The 17,749-nt window shown below is 45.7% G+C and overlaps 1 pseudogene; it reads left to right on the top strand.

The window, feature by feature from the left end:
- Positions 1 to 297: 297 nt before the first annotated feature.
- LOC124556153 lies at positions 298 to 16,873 on the top strand (annotated as a pseudogene).
- Positions 16,874 to 17,749: the final 876 nt, after the last annotated feature.

Genomic DNA, 17,749 nt, shown 5'->3' with positions numbered 1-17,749 from the left:
GTTCACAGTGTACGGTTTTTTCTGTAAGGTAAAAAATCGAACGGTGACGGACTTTCAGTGGAACGAAGAAGAGCATGACCGCTTATATATTACGCAGTGACGGCAAAATACCATAATCGTGCCTAATAGGAGCCGTCCACTGTCAATAGTCACAGCGACCGATAACGTAGTGGTGTACGTGACCAAATATACACTTTCACATTTGACGGTTTTAAATCGAACGGTCAGCGGTTAGTTGCCATCGAAAGCGTGTAGTTGCATTTTCGTTGTGTATTATCTATTGTAGCTGTTTAAACAATGGAAAATATAGATGCAGAAGTTTTGTTTAACCTTGTGGTAGCCCGACCTGGTGCTGTGGGACAAATTTATTGACATCTACGGAGATAGAAATGCTACGAAAGGTGCCTGCCATGAAGTCGGCGTGTACAACTACTCCCAGAATTAGACACTCTTGATGTCAAGGACAAAAATGCATTTGGTAAACTCCAAGATGCTACTCCAGGCGGATGTAAAATGAATGTGCGCAACGGAAAATAATAAACGCTAAAATGATGATTTGGCCCTGTCTGACAACCCCCTGAAGCAGATCTTAGGATCTCTTAATTTTGTAAATTACAATCTAAACATAAATGAATGATGAAGGCAACTCATACTACTAAATGATAAACCCTGTTGTTGAATATATTTATTTATTATAGACTAAATTCCACCCTTTAAGTACAATTGTCTATATTTCCTAACTAAAATTATTAATCAATTGCCCAACTGTGCCCCTTATTATAACTGCGGGATCTAATATAAATAACGCGAAATGACTGACATCATCTACGTACCAACACTAGAAGACACTACTTTCAAAGATGATCTACGGTGATGTGGAACCTCAGTGGAAATAACCTAACATGATCACAGCTGTTTAGCTTTATAGCCCTAATAAGCCGAAGCAAGTTGCGATATCACCATATGTACTGCGTCCGGTGTGTCGAAGTGTTGGTTCTCGTACTCGTCTGCGATGATGGAAGAACTCCAGCCACAAATAAACTCTTTCAAACACTAGGACGGCAGAATATACTCTAATACTGTCTTCTCCCACTGTGTTCTACAGACGATAAACGTGAACTCCCAGACACAAGGACGGAGTTTACTTAACGTCTCAACGTAAGCATAGGCAGAAGAAGTGCTCTCACTTACTGAACGCTGCATACTCAACGACGACTTCCAAACCGGAGGTGCAGTCCAGAATCGTATAGGTTCGCAACAGTACAGTGCCTAAGTATTCTAACCGTAAACTCTCCGAAGAGGAAAGACAGCAGGTCCGTCTGTACCAACAAAGCTGATACTGAGAGACCGTCAAACACAGGCGCTGACAACGGAAGACCTCATCTCTCCGCAGCTGGCTTCCCAGCAATACTCGGCTCCTCCCCCCCCCCCCCCCCTCGTAATTCCGAAACGAATCATATTCCCAAAACCAAGGAATATTCTCCCTCTCTACAGATTCTTCCAAACACCGACGAACCATATTTTAGTCTTTTGTCGTCCAACGCGGAAAGTTTGCGAGGAAATACCTTTACTCATACAATGGTATGCTTCTGAGTAAAAATCCGTGGAAATAACCGAACCTTCGTGGTTTCCAAGGTGACGCTTCCTCGTTCCTCTCAGCTGCGTCCAAGATTTTCGTAGTTTTCGAAGTATAATCCTTCCCGTCCGGCTAAAACACTGGCCGGTCGCGACTCAATTGTGCCCCAGCACTCAGGTGTCCCAACGTCCGTCTTGCTACTTCCTGTGTTTATGCAGGACCAACTCACCTGTATGGGCCTTCCACCCAGGGCTTGAGTTCTGCCTGCCGTTTCATTTCCACTATCGTTCCAACCTCTACTAGTATAGGTAATCATTAATTACGCCATTCTGATAATAAAGACACTCCGTCACCTTTCATGCAATAAGCGTTAACAATTATTTACAAGGGGTACGTGACAATGTCAGTCTCCATTATGTAATCATATATACGTCCCATTTGTCTCGCCACACTTCTGACGTCAGAAACGACACATCTACACTGTCATCAAAACTATCCGGACACCCCCCAAACCATGCGTTGTTCATATTACGTGCATAGTGCTGCCACCTACCGCCAGGTACTCCATATTAGTGACCTCAGTAGTCATTATACATCGTGAGAGAGCAGAATGCGGCGCTCCGCAGAACTCACGGACTCCGAACGTCGTCAGGTGACTGGGTGTCACTTGTGCCACAAGTATGTATGCGAGATTTCCTCACTCCTAAACATCCCTAGGTCCACTTTATCCGACGTGATAGTGAAGTGGAAACGCGAAGGGGCACGTTCAGCACAAAAGCGTATAGGCCGACCTCGTCTGTTGACTGACAGAGACCACCGACAGTTGAAGAGGGTCGTAATGTGTAACAGGCAGACATCTATCCAGACCTCACACAGGAATTCCAAACTGCATCGGGATCTACTGCAGATAGTATGACAGTTAGACGGGAGGTGAGAGAACTTGGATTTCATGGTCGAGTGGCCGCTCATAAGCCGCACACCACGCCGGTAAATGCCAAACGACGCCACGCCTGGTGTAAGGAGCGTTAACATTGGACGATTGAACAGTGGAAAAACATCGTGTGGAGTGACGAATCACGGTACACTATGTTTCGATCCGATGGCAGGGTGCGCGTATGGCGAATGCCCGGTGAACTTCAGCTGCCAGCGTGTGTAGTGCCAACAGTAAAATTTGGAGGCGGTGGTGTTATGTTGTGGTCGTGTTTTTCATTGAAGTGGCTTGCACCCCTTGTTATTTTGCGTGGCACTATCACAGCACAGGCCTACATTGATGTTTGAAGCCCTTTCTTGCTTCCTGCTGCTGAAGAGCATTTCATGGATGGCGATTGCGTTTTTCAACACGATCGAGCACACGTTTATAATTCACTGCCTCTAGCGGAGTGATTACACGACAATAACATCCCTGTAATGGACTGGCCTGCACAAAGTCCTGACCTGAATCCTATAGAACACCTTTGGGATGTTTTGGAACGCCGATTTCGTGCCAGGCCTCGCCGACCGACATCGATACCTCTCCTCAGTGCGGCATTCCGTGAAGAATGGGCTGCCATTCACCAAGAAACCTTCCAGCATCTGATTGAACGTATGCCTGCGAGAGTGGAAGCTGTCATCTAGGCTAAGGGTGGGCAAACACCATACCGATTTAGGGTGCCACGAACTTGTATGTCATTTTCAGCCACGTTTCCGGATACTTTTGATCACATAGTGTACAAAAAACCTTTCTCACGTCATTTGCACTCGGTCATTTGCACATAGTGTACAAAAAAACCTTTCTCACGTCATTTGCACTCGGTCCTCCTCTTATGGTTCTGTCTAGAGGCAACTCTTTCAAACCTGTGACAGACATTGCATCTATATCGCTATATCCGTCTCTATCATGAACAGAATTATGGAATACAATGTAAGCATTTACAATAACGACAGCATAGTCTGGTTGTACGTTAATGGCCCTGTGAAATATGCGCCAGTTATTAGTGAGAATACCAAAGGCGCACTCGATATATCTTCTGCTCCGCACAGCCAATAATTAAATATTCTTTCCTCCACTGTTAGATTTGTTCCTCTAAAGGGTCTCAGGAAATGATTATGTTATCCAAAAGCTTCATCCCGAGGGAGAAGTTACATTCGGGTTTTCCGTTCCTGGCAAACGTTTTTTTTCTGGTAATTCTTGCTCTCTATTTTCTGTTGACTGTCTCAAACTGGACTGCTTAAATATTGACGAGTCGCAGTCCTTACCAGAACTTCCCACATCAACATACATAAATCCATATCTGGAATCTGGTACTGCCATTAGAGCTAATGAATTATATCTTTACAGTTAAAATACATTGACACGGCGTTAAAGAGGCAGGTAAGATGGATGTGTTTCCACAGATTGCTCCTATGCAATGTTGAAAATTAGCTCTTGTTTCAAATCCAGAAGCAGTAGAGTTCCACATCATTAGCTTTGGCGCTGTAATACAGTCCTCTCTCATTATGGACTAAGCTGCTCGATATACATCTTGTACTGTTTTACTTGTCGTTGAAACTCCGATTCTGTCACAATTGTAGTGTAGATCGGTAAAAGTACAACCACTTGCATAATATCTAGAAAATAAAAATTATACACGTAACTTTGAATTTTCACCTACAGTTACATATACCGCTTTATTATTGTTGCGTTTCAGGTAAAGAAGTAATAAGGAGATGGATTAATCTTCGGGATTTTTTTTTCGAAGCACAATATCAAGGTCAACAAGAGAAGAGCTGGAAAGCTGTATAGTTGAAGAAATACGTATATATTGATCATCTGCAGTCCTTAGCTGAATTCTATGACAAGCGAGAGACTGTTGATAGTTTGGAACAGAGCAAGGAACAACAAAATGAGGGGGAAGAGGACATGGATCTGCAACTGCAAGCTTCTGCTGATATTTGGGGTGTTTCTGCTCCAGTGACTAAAAGATCAACAAGTATATCACCAGTTAAAAACACAGGAAATCTGATGAGGTCGAACTGAGAATTTTAAAAGCAATAGAAGAGAGAAATCTTGAAGTAAAATGGCTTTCTTACAAAGTCTCATGCCTCATCTGAAAAACTTTGATGATGAGGAATTACTACAGCTTCAAATGGTAGTTTTGCAAGTCATAGGAAACAAAAAACATTGCACCCTCATCCACCTTATTAATTACCAGTCCTCCAGTTATCCCCAATTGCATTTTCTGTAACCTCTAACCACAACTCAGTTTCAGTTCAGGAGTTTCTCAACACCCCTAATCAATCTCCTTTTCTTTTTACCGCCAACAATTAAACATTCATGGCCAAACTCCTTGAACTTATGCGCAACTACCCAAACCTCACCAATCTCAGCAGCGAGACTGAATGTGCTATGTCTGCAGGAGCTATACTACCCTGCTGGACAAATCGCTTTCATGGCCGCCTCATGGCAAATTATTAGCATTGGAGAAGAGTTAAAGACCGCGCTAATTGTGACCAACAGGGCATGATGAGTCTCGATTTTATCACAATTATCGAAGAGCCAGTGTAACTTCGTAGAACTTCAATCACCTCTGGGTGTGCGTTACCTAGTGAATATGTACTTTCAGCATGGAGGGAACATAAAGGAGCACTTGGACCATCTTATTAGCGTCATCACAGCGATGTGGGGGCGAAAAGTCATTGCGGTGGCGACATCAATGCGAAATCCCGCTCATGGTGGCAGTGGTACTCGAGCTAAGGCGGAAGAAGCAATTATGGCCTTGCAATTTGTGGTGGCTAACAGGCTGCGTAACACCCCCACATACACTGGCGGAGGGGAGCGAGGCCACGAATGTCGATGTCACTTTGAGGAGCCCAGTGTTGCAGATAATGTTAAGAACTAAATGGATATGGTACATGATAGGGTCACCACAGGTGATTACATTCATGTCGAGTGACAGCGAGTGCCACTGGGGCACAGCGTGGGAGATGCAGCTTAACAGCTTAACCGCAACAATACTGATTGGGAATGCCTGGCAAGGAAGTGTGACATTCCAACATTGTCAGATGACGACGTAGATGAGGTTACCAAGGAGCTGGTAAGAGCACTTACCAAGGCAGTGAAGGCAGCTGTACCAACTAGGAGGAGAGCTGTAGCGACCTCTCCATTGCCATGGTCTGCTGAACTAGGGCAGATGCGTCAGTCTGTCAGGAGAGCGAGGAGGTACTACCAACAAAGTGCCATCTGGGAGGAAAAACAGTACTGTCTTCAGCGATACCGAGAGGCCAAGGAGCTCTTCCAAAAAGAGCAAAGTATAGTTACACCCCACTGCTGGGAGTGGGATGGGGACTGGATAACAGGGTCTTAGTGCGAAACTGCTGAGGTCTTCTCCAGTCCTTGTTGCCTGATGATGATGAGCGAATGAACACAGATGAGCAGTGCCATATGAGAGCAGAGGATTGGGCTGATTATACTAAAAATACGTTGATATACACCTTTTCAGAAGAGGAGGTAGCTACCCAGATAAAATCCTTGAAGAGAGTTAAAGCTCCAGGGCCAGATGACATTGTAGTGCAGGTGATGTAGTTCCTTGCTCCCCAGCTACTTGCACCTCTCACAAGACTTTATAATGAGTGCCTTAGGCTTCGAAAATTTCCCACCATTTGGAAGAAGGCCAATGTAGTAATAATTATGAAAGGTCCAGATAAGGACCTGGCAGAGGCTAAATCGTATAATCCAATCTGTGTATTAGGCCTACTGGGGAAGTTACTCGAAAAGTTGCTGGCTGGCAGACTGGCGGTCCACAGAGTGCTGTGTGGGATGAGTGACAGGCAGTTTGGCTTTCAGCTGGGACGATCGTCATCTGACGCTGAAGCCCTGGCAGCTGAGGTCTGTGATTCAGCTCCGACAAGTACATAGTCGACATCATAGCAGACATCAATGGTGCCTTTGCACCCCCTGTGGTGGCCCCCACTCTTCTCCTGTTTACTGGAGAAAGAGTGTCCAGGGCCATTATGTGGTTGTCTTAAAAGCTGCTGTGTGGGTTTGGCTATTGTGCCTAGTGGGCCAGTTCGTAAGAAGATAACAATGGAGTGTCCACAGGGCTCTATCTTGGTGCTGCTCTTCAGGGATATCAACATGGAGCCTTTGTTGGGCAGCTTACAACATAGCGACGATTTGCTAGAGGTGGTAGCCTATGAAGACGACCTCCTCCTGTTGGTTGGTAACCGTAGCCATGAATATTTGGAGCATAAGGTTGAATGGGCCATGAGTTTACTAACAGAATGGTGCCACAAATAAAAAAATGAAGACTGCCCCCAAGAAATCCATATACTTACTCCTAAAAGGACAATTAGTCAGGAACCTGAATGTGAGGAATGATGGCTCACCATTTCTTTGCCGTTGCGAGGCACAATACTTGGGAGTTGTCATAGATGAGAAATGGAACTTTGCCACACACATTGAGACGGTAATGCAGGGATCGTCAGATGTGCTCAACAACCTTATTGGAATTGGGCACAAAAGATTCCATCTAAGAACAAACTTAATTGAACCGTATCATAATAGTATTCTTACTTCTATAGTGGGTTATGGTTAAGGAGTCTGGACACACACGATCACCTGGGTCATGCCTGTCAAGACTGTGAGAATAATGCAACGAAACATGTTAGTATGTTCTGTGGGGGGTTACAGGGACATGTCTGGGCGGCGCCTTGTTGGTGTTAATGGGGCTTTGTCCCCTTGACATCAAGATAAGGGAGCAAGCAGCTTGATATTGGGTAAAAAAGGGCAAAATTGAGAGGACAGCTGAAATTCTGGGTGTTCAGGTGGGGGGAAGAGCTGCGGAAGGAATCCTGAGAGGCTGAAGAAACAGGCCATAGGACCTATCAACTGCTGCCCGGCATTCACTTTCTCACGAGACGTGGACCACGTACGATATATTTTTGCCGGCTTGGGGAGCGGATTACACCTTCGTGCGACTGTGGGGCGATGGAGGACAGGCCTGACCACGTGGTCTAAGAGTGTCCCATACATGATGATGTGGCAGCCGAACTCACAGCAATTACCCAACTATGACACATATAACCTGATACGACAACAAGAGACCTTTCAGACACTTAGTAACCTGGTAAACGAGGTATAAACTAAGACTCTACGGGAATTCCTGAGGGATAACAACGAACCGTAGGATATAAAAGGTGAAGGGCGATTGCGCCTATCCTATGCCGCCAGGTCGTGGACTGGCCGACCGCCGTTACGGTCGGAATCCGCCATGCCATGGAACAGGGGCGGGGGGGGGGGGGGGGCGGGCATGGCCACACTTTCTGCGCAACCCACTTAGTTTTAGTTATAGAATCAGACTAGTTAATAGTAGGGAGCAGTTAACTGGTGATAGTAAATGTAGTAACAGACTGCAACCAAGGTAAAAGTTTTTGGGCCAGAACAGTGCCAGGGCAGACCCACTGATGTTACCATGGAGGGCATGGCCAACTTAGTAGGTTCATAGATCTCCGGCACAGCCTATAACGCTTCAAATAATGTAGTGACAATAGAATTTAAGTAGCTTCAGTAGAGTACAATAGTAAAAGGTAAAAGTAACTTGTCCTTTGCAGACTTAACTGTAACTTCACTACTTGTTGATTAGCTGCACGTAAAATTAAAATCATACGAGGGTTGGGACTTATAGTGGCAACTATTTATTCACAATCGATACAGACAGTTACATGTTTGCAACTGTTACTGTCCTTCAAAGTAGTCACCAGCGTTGTGTAGAACCCGTTGCCAGTGATGTGGAAGGCGTAGTATACCGTTAGCAGAGCCTGTTGTGTTGATGTTGCGAATGGAGCGGTCTTCTGCCTGTCGGATCCCTGGAACAGTTCTGAAGCGAATGCCATGAAGTGGTTCCTTCATCTTCGGAATCAAGGACTCAAGTCCGGGGAGTATGGTGGATGGTACAGTATGTCCCAGTCCCATCGACCGAACAGAGCAGTCACAACTTGCGCTGTATGCGCCCTCGCATTGTCGTGCAAAATGATGGGGTGGGTTGCGCAGGAAGTGTGGCCGCTTCTTTCGCAAAGCTGGTCGCAGGTGATGCTCCAAAAACGAACAGTGATACTGTGCACTGACCATCTGCTATGGATGAACGTAACGCGTTAGGATAACACCATCGCTATCGTACACGAGAATCACCATAAATTTAGACCGCTCCATTTGCACCATCAACAGAACAGGCTGTGCTAACGGTATACTACGCCTTCCACATCGCTGGCAACGGGTTCTACACAACGTTGGTGACTACTTTGAAGCACAATAACAGGTGCAACCAAGTAATTCTTTTGTATCGGTTGTGAATAAATAGTTGCCACTATTTAAGTTTCAACCTTCGTATAAGTAGGACCCATTAATTACTTAGTTGTTGGGCTATTATTGTATGATTATTGATAATAAGAATAAAGAATTTAAAAAAAAACAAGCACCCTTACGTCAAGAAATTTCTTATAGCTAACCAATTTCAGCCATCTACAATTAGAAATAAGCGCGACCAACTGTAACCAGTATCTCGTTATTTCAGGGACTTCACTTCTGCAGAAAGTGACGAGAACAGCCTTTCCATAATTTCGGTAGCATCTTCAGTTGCAGACAGTATTGATGTTGGTACAAGTAACTATGTATCAGTTCATTATTTAAAAAATTGTATGTTCTCTGCTTTGTATATATTTTATTTTGCAATGTTATATAGTTCAATAAAGGCATATTGAGATCATTTCTGTCGCTTTTTCTTTCAGTATCCAGCAGCTTAATAGCATGTTTCAAGAGTTCTAGTAAATGCAACTATACACAAACAAAGCATTTATTTATATTTACCTTAATGTAATGGCCAACATCTCAGTTGCTTGTACACAGTTCCTAGTTTGTGTATTTTGGCGCTGAATGGCATTCTTGAGTTTTTCATCTAGTTCATCAAATGACGCAATGGAAATTCGAAGGCTCAAGTCGCTGCAGCTAGGTACGAGTTTAATCAATGTGTTAAACAACGTAAGCTAACCTACCCAGCCCGGGTTGGTGACTTACAAGACTGGGCATGCAAGTGCGATTTTCCTGTAAACAGTATGGCCCACGTATACTGACTCCTTAAACCGTGATATTATTGTCTGTCTAGCTCCTCGTGGAAAAATTAAAGCGATAGCTTTAGAGTTATTTGATCCCACCCTGAATGATGTCTTCAAACTTGCCATAACTTATGAATAAACTGCGTCAAAGGTATGTCTCACGTTCTTAGCAGTATTAGTCGCTATTGTGCTCTGTGATCAACTGATGACTTCCAATCAACGACATCATCCGAATTACCGAGCACCCGTTAGTCCCATAGTTCGGTGACATGGGATTCACTAGTTAGTGCAATACTTAGCGATCCCCCACCCTCATCGTCGGCAGATGCACACGAACAGAAGCTCTTTGTTCGCAGCCAGTGTGTCCCAAAGCGATCGGTGGCTCATGCGTTTTCCACGTCGACATTGTCAAACGATCCCAAAAAAGGTCGTGCCGTCAAATCATGTGCAGTTTGCGGCTCACGGCATCAACAACGTCGCTTCCCTTCCATGACGTCACCTGCTTTGCATGTCGCAATCCGGCTCACCTCGCGAGTGGCTGCCTCGGCCAGCGTGCGTAAGCATCGGCCGTCAGCGTGCCACACGCTATCTTGACGGTGCCCATGGCGGCAACAGGTGGGATACAGCGTCTCATGTTGTAATTGGACATTAATGAAACGACGGCGGATCTCTAGTTGGACACAGTTTCGGATTAAGGGGGATACATACCAGAGCACTGGTTTCCGCAACTGTGGCCACCGCAGTGCAAATTGGTAATGTACAATGGCAAATCGATCCCGTTGCGCGATCACATCGTCGTTCAAGCTGAGTATAAAAATTCAGTTTAGCAACCTAACTTGCTAGCAGTCAACCCTCGGGTGACAACTAACATTTTTGGCCTAGACGCTTTTGCACTTTGCCGATTTCAAATTCAGGACCAGGTAAATCTAGTTTCAACTGCAATCCCATCACGCTATTTGATACATTGTGTGCGACAGTTTAAGCAGCTGTTTGAACCTGGGCTGTGCAACAGGGTTCCAGGCCCACGTATCCTTCCGCCATGTGTAAGCAAGTTAAAGCAGAACTAACCCCAGTATTGTCTAGCCATTGGGCTATGTCCATGGTCATAGTTAACCAAATGGTTCACTTTGAATTTATAGTGATTTTAAGTATACAGTTAATGCTCAAGCAAATGTCGATTTCCTGAGGGTATTTTCACTCTGTAGTTGCAACCACAAAGAATGCGTGTTTTTTTTCACCATACGCGTTTCGCTTTATTGAGGAAAAGCATCATCAGCAATCTGTAATTAAGTTATTTACATTGTGATTTACTTACGATCGAAAATCAGTTCGTTACTTACGGTGATTTTCGTTTGATTTCTCGCCTACATCAAGAAATGCCGGCATTTCCCGATGTAGGCAAGAAATCAAGTGGAAATCACCGTAGTTAAAAACGAGCATATTGTTAACGAACTGTTTTTCGATCTTAAGGTAAGTCAAAATGTAATAACTAAATTACAGATCAATGATGCTGCATTACCTCAATAAACCAAAACACGTATGGTAAAAAAAAACACGGATTTTTTTGAGGTTGCAATGACAGAACAAAAATACCCTCAAGAATTGTAAGGCAACCATGGACAATATGGCCATGCAAATGAAGAATTCGATGTCTATTTGCATACCTGTTCTGGGCCAGAGGAACTGTTGACTAAATTAGCTGGGCGCCATTACTTCTCAAAGACGTCGCTGACACCTACTTTCAGTTGGCTGTAGATGATCAGATGAAAGAGCTTTTGGTGATTAACACGCCGTTCAATATGTATCGCTACAACATGTTGCCATATGAGGTTGCAAGTGGTCCCGTGATATTCCAAAAATACCTTGAGAAATTCATTGAATGTATCCCCAAGAATGTTAATTACTTAGATGACGTGCTCGCAACTGGGGCCACTTGGGAGCAGCACATGCCCAACATGAAAAAGTTGTTTGAGCGGCTCCAGGTTCATGGTCTGCATCGTCACCTCGACAAATGTAGTTTCTTCGAGCCAAGTGTCAAGTACTTAGATCATGTATTAAGTAAAGATGGGCACACACCCACAGAATCATGTGGATGCCATCACTAACTTACCAGCTCCTAAAAACGTCAAAGAATTATGCTCTTTGCTTTGAAAAGTGAACTATTATGCCATGTTTATTCCCACTGTGGTCCACATTTCGCATCCACTCAATCAGTTATTTTTAAACAATGTGTTAAATCTGGGTGGTCAGAGCCATACCAGAAGGCTTCCGTGAAACTTAAAAAGTGCCTTAGGTCAAACCTTTGTTTAGCAATGTTCCATCCCCGCATGTGTTTAACACTTGCCACTGATGCATCTTATTGTGGCGTTAGTGCTGTTCTGACACAAATTTGTAGTGAACAGCCAAAACATTATCTAGTGGGAACTTCAGCTACCGAATGTAACAGCATCACCAGATGTAGCGGGAAGAGGTAGAAAGGCACCGTATTATGACTCGTCTGAGCTTTCCAAGTGATTTATTGTTTCCAACTACAGTGCCCCTATTCTTCTCCTTCTGTGTTACTGGGTTCTGCAATGCTAAGGACACCACCTCGCTGTCTGTGAAACGGCTTGGCGTGGGATGACTGCCTCAGCGACCTGTGCACACACTGCTGTGTGTCGGCCTTGTACGGCAGCGGGGTTGCGGCGTCGTTAGGATGCCAGCAGTTGACCCAGCGGTCTGCGACCCTTCCAACTCTGCTCCGCTCAGTGTTGAGCCGCAGGTAGCCAGCTGAGTGCTTCTCGCCAGCTGGCTAAGATCGTGGCGACAACAAGCGCCAGCGATCCGGAGTCCGAATCTGCGGCCCTCGCCTCAAGATGCCTCCAGCATGTGTTGGAAGCCAGGACGACTGTCCACGGTAGCGCGCCGTGGAGTGGCACACCACTGGCTAGCTACGGACCCCGCGTCAGCCTCAGAGGTTCGAACCAGCGACCCACCATGGACTGGAAAGTTGGAGCCCCATCTGGTGCTGCGTGTAGCTGGTGGTGTGACACGCCCCACAATCCAGGAGAGCTGCCACACTAGAATGAATCTCGTTAGAAACCTGCACCTATTTATATGGGGCTGTGCACCTCTGTTTTGCCATATACGCCACTTCATGTCACATACTCATAACACGCTAGGTTGGCCAGTGGACCCTTCTGCCTGTGATATGCAACATGCAAAACCACTACATATACTCTTTCAGCAATTTGACCGCCCTGTGGCCTCTATTCTACTCCACAACTGTTGGTATGTGTAACTCACTGCAATCCGGCCCGCACCTGGCTGTAACTTGTGCTCAGAATATTGCACAAAACTAAATTTCCATATCCTAAACGATGGTACCACTACAATTATGACCACTGCTCACTGTGAAGCTGGATGTCGCCTGGTGGCATTGCGGGCATGTGACATCGTAAGAAAAGTATCTAAGTGGAGCAGAGAAAGATGGGGGTTCACACTAGTGAAAATGTGGGCTGCAGATGGGGAAATCCATTGAGATAAGCGACTCTGATAAAGAGCAAATTATTGTTGTGTAGAGCCTGTGAACGACTGTCTCTGAAGCGATGAAGCTGGTCGAATGCTCACCTGCTACTGTCGTGAGCATTTACGGAAAGTGGTAGAAGAAGAGTTAATCTCCACTAGGTGCTAAGTGGTTAGACGTCCAAGGCTCTTCACAGAAATTGGAGTTCTGAGGCTTCTCTGCTCTGTAAAGGAGGGTGGATGGTGATCTGTGGCATCTCTGCCTAAAGAGCCCAATGCTGATGCATCAGATGTGCTTCGGAGCACACCATTCATTGTACATTGTGGAACATGAAGCTTTGCAGCAGACTATTCCTACGTGTTCACATGTTGACCCAACTACGTCGATAATTACGACTGCAGTGGGCACGGGACCATCAGTATTGACCATCAGGATTCGACTGTGGATCATTGGAAACGCATCGGTTCTTTAGATTAATCATGTTTCTTGTTGCACTTGGGTGTTGGTCGTCTACACAAGTGCCATCATTGAGGTGAACAGTGCCTTGAAATGTGTAGTACGCCATCGATGCAAGATGATGGGTGCAGTATTATGCTATGGATAACATTCACCTGCGCTTGAATGGGACCTGTAGTAGAAATCGAAGACATCATTTCAGCTGCAGACCACTTGCATCCGTTCATGCTTGCAGTCTTTGATGATGGTAATGTCATCTTTCAGCAGTATAATTGTCTGTGTCTTGAAGCCAGAATCGTGGTACAGTGGTTTGAAGTGTATGATAGTGAAATCATGTTGATGTCTTCGCCACCAAATTCGCCTGATGTGAATCCGATGGAACCCTTCTGGATCGCTATCGGGCGCTATCACCAGATACACAAATCAGTGGCCTGTTATTTATGGGAACTACATGACTTGTATGTAGACACCTGATACCACATACATCCACAAACCTGCGAACAAATACTAAAATTTATGGTATGCAGAACTGGTGCTGTATTGAGTTCCAAAGATGGACCAACAAACTGTTAAGCTGGTGGTCATATTGGATAGCTCGTCAATTCATTCCAACAGCACAGAAAAACCCATTGCATTTGCATTTAAAACATTAAATGCGGTGCAGAGAAATTTTTCGCAAATTGGAAAAGAAGCATTGGCTATCATATATAGCGTCCGGAAGTTTCACATATAGTTCTTATTTTGATGTTTGGTCCCTATTCAAAACCTCCCGATAAAATGGCACAGTGGCTGCAGTTGTGGGTATCATTCCTAAGTAACTAGCATTCTAACGTTGTCACACTTTCTAGCTTACTATGCGGCCCAGATGCCAACTCTGCTAGGCATGAAGTGTTGTGTTTTGCCTTAGACGCAAATAAGTGACACACCCTTGATGGATATCCAATTACGGAAATTGATTCAGCAGTAGAAACGGGCCATGATTCACTCCTCTGCATGGTGTTGTCTGCTGTATGGCCGGGTTAGCCAGAGCTCTTTCCTAAGGACATCAACCCAGAACAGCGCACTTTTTTTTCCTTACGGCACAAGCTTGTCTTCACTGAGGGGCTTATTTTGTTAGATACGGACAATTCTGAATGCAGTGTGATAACTCCTCCTATGCTCTACTGCTGCACACTGAAACTCTCCCACACCGTACACTGGGGGATGTGCAGAATAAAGGCAATAGTGTGGTGTCATATGTGTTAGTCTGGGTTGACACCACCATTGAATGCACTGTCCAGAACTGCCATGCTTGAACCCACAACCAGTCGGCCTCATCACAATGTATCTCCCTGACCACCCCTGGCAAAGCGTATATGTTGATTTCGCCGTGCATTCTGGGAAACAATGTAATTGCTAGTTGTCAACACCCTCTGTAATTTTCTGTACGTCGCACAGTTGGCTACAACTACTTGGCAGCTTCTAACTGTGTCTCGTCTGACATATGTGCAATAGAGGGGGCAACTTCAACCCTAGTTTCTGGCAATGGCCTCCAATTCACGGCATCTATGTTTTAGGATTTTTCTCAATGAAATGGCACTGAACATCTGACCACCACTCCTTTCAATCCTGTATTCAGTTCAGTCAGGACATTCAAGACACAGACGTGCAACCAACCATGGGGTAGCGCTCATCAGCTTTCTCGCCACCTACTGATCCACCCCTGTAAATGGACGTAGCCTGGTCGAAATTTTATGTGGTTGTAGACCATGCACGCTATTTTACCTGCTGCCCCCAACTCAGTGGACCCATCTCCCCCCTGCGCAACTGTATTACCACGCAGGCTCCCACATTTGGGCTCATACTTTCGGACGTAGACTTGGGTGGACCAAGAGTGGTATCATCGAGAATAGGGGATGGCAGATGTTTGAGGTTTTGGCTGGTCAGGAGCAGCTGGTCTGGCATCGGAATCACCTCCAGATACAATATGGGAGACTATCCCCATTTGCCCTCAAAAGCTGACGGAAAATTATCTCGACAACCACCCTAGGGGCGAGCCAGTCCACCAGCGTCTTTCTTGCCACTACAAGCTTCATTTTCATGTTAGGCATTAACAGGAAGTCTAAAATGATATGCGATGGGAGCCAATGGAGATGGAACCGCTTCCGACCCCTACACCGCTTCTGGCTCTTACCCCTACCACCGGTGGCCCTCTCTCTTTGTCTTCAATGGCGGCTGAATACTTTTGGACCGTCATGTGTGTGGATACCGAACCATTGGTCGCATCTCCGCCACGTCTGCCACTCATTCCCCTGCTGGCAGGCGCAAGGTGTACCGGAGACTCTGTCAATTGGTCGGGACTCAAGCAAATGGCACTACCTTCTGACCCAGCCGATCATGTTGAGGACCTTTCGTGTAGGCCTCGACGGGGATTCTTGCATCTTCTCCCCTTTCGCTGCACAGTCGGTACAGACCTAGTCATTTCTGGCCCTGTGCGTTGACTGACAATAGGTGGGTTTTAGAAGCCAACAGTGATCTAGTTTGTCCACCTAGCGCGAGTATCGATAGAGCAAACATGTGAACGATACTCTGGCTACATAGGATGCCGTAGTTTCTGCCCACATGAGGCAGCACAGCCGCTGCAAGCGCGTTGGGCGGTGCCTCCTCCTGACGTGTACCATAAGTAGCACGTTCCGGCTCGCCGCAGTTAGTCTCTTGCCAGTCTCTGAAGCCTTTTGTTATGTGCCATTGAATAGTAGAGTCGACCATGCCTGATTTACGTTTGTGATTTGGATTGCTCCCTCGACTGTTGTATACGCTTAAAATGGCTTTGCTACACTCAGGACTTGTTTTAATTATCTTCTCACTTCGTGAACTCTGCTGTCATTGACCTCAGGAGCCATCTGTTTGTTTCGCTGGTCTCTGCGTTTCCACAGTGCGAGTAATTACAAACTGTCTTCTGCCTACGCAGAGTAGGGTAGCAAAGTGGCAGTCAGAACTTTCTCACCGTGCAGTTATTCCAGTGAAGCATTGGTTACCGCGTTCATAAATTTGTGGTAGCATTTAAATGGGACACAGATGATTGCAGAGGTCATAACATCCCTCTAATAATGTAATTCTGATTAATAATATATTCAGTGTGTATATTGTACTAGGCTGTTAAACTAGCAGTCTCAGCAAGCCATTGCAGCGACGGGCGTCCTCTTAGCCAGAGGCTGAACATCCCTAGGGACAGACTTTCCCGTGCTCTAAGAGCTGTGCTGCGGGCACAGGGCAGCTTCTCCATCCTCTAGGCCCAGGCCCAGCGATAGGGCGCCGCTCCTGTGACCGTTGTGCACTGGACGCCACACTGGCGGAGCAGGCTGGCTTTTTTGGGACGTGGGGACGGGCATCTATCGCATTCACCGCGCAAAATAGCTCCCAGCGTTATGAATTGAAGAAATAGGTGGAACTGTGGGAGACCTCTATCTTTCTTTACACTGTGTCCTATTCTACCAAACAGCTCCCTGTAGTGTTTACTGGCCACAGGCCAGATGCGCGTCACAAAGGAATAGAGTGTGGGCGGCTGGAATGGCAGATAACATTTTCCAGGTCTACGGGAGCGCAAAACTTGAGGAATGTTTGGCCAGCTTTTGAAAAAAGGCCTGTGTGACCTTCTGTGGACATGGTGACTGTTAACCCTAGTACTGACGTAGACAGCGGGACACTTAATGATTGGACAGGGCCTAAAAAGTGGACAGAGTGGGAGACTGGCTGCACTTTTTCAAGAAATGGGAGCGTGTACGAGCTCGCACTGGTGTGAGCTATAACCTTTTTCGAGAATGGGAGTTTGCTACCAGATTGTTAGTATTTTGCTTAACCTGGAGAAATTAGAGAACGGCTAGCGGGTAAATAAACTTTTCAGAGGAGAGAGGGCAAGGATTGTAACGAAGCACACCATTGGAAGCTCGTCTGACAAACTCTCTGATTGACAAACCGATGCTTTTCTGTGAAACCTCCACAGAGAACTCAGAGCAGCGTCGTTTCTCAACATTTCTTCTTCGAGTCGTTTTGGAGGCACTTTCTTTCATACTTCATTGAGGACTTCTTCACAAGGCTTCTACGCAAACTCTTCCGTTTGGGCTCCTGCACGAGAACGCAGCTCGTTGTCTGCGGCTACTTAGGTTGCA

The sequence above is a fragment of the Schistocerca americana genome, chromosome X (assembly GCF_021461395.2).
Source record: "Schistocerca americana isolate TAMUIC-IGC-003095 chromosome X, iqSchAmer2.1, whole genome shotgun sequence".
NCBI classification, from domain to species: domain Eukaryota; kingdom Metazoa; phylum Arthropoda; class Insecta; order Orthoptera; family Acrididae; genus Schistocerca; species Schistocerca americana.
Note: the sequence above shows the minus strand (reverse complement) of the source record. Positions and strands in the feature narration are given on the sequence as shown.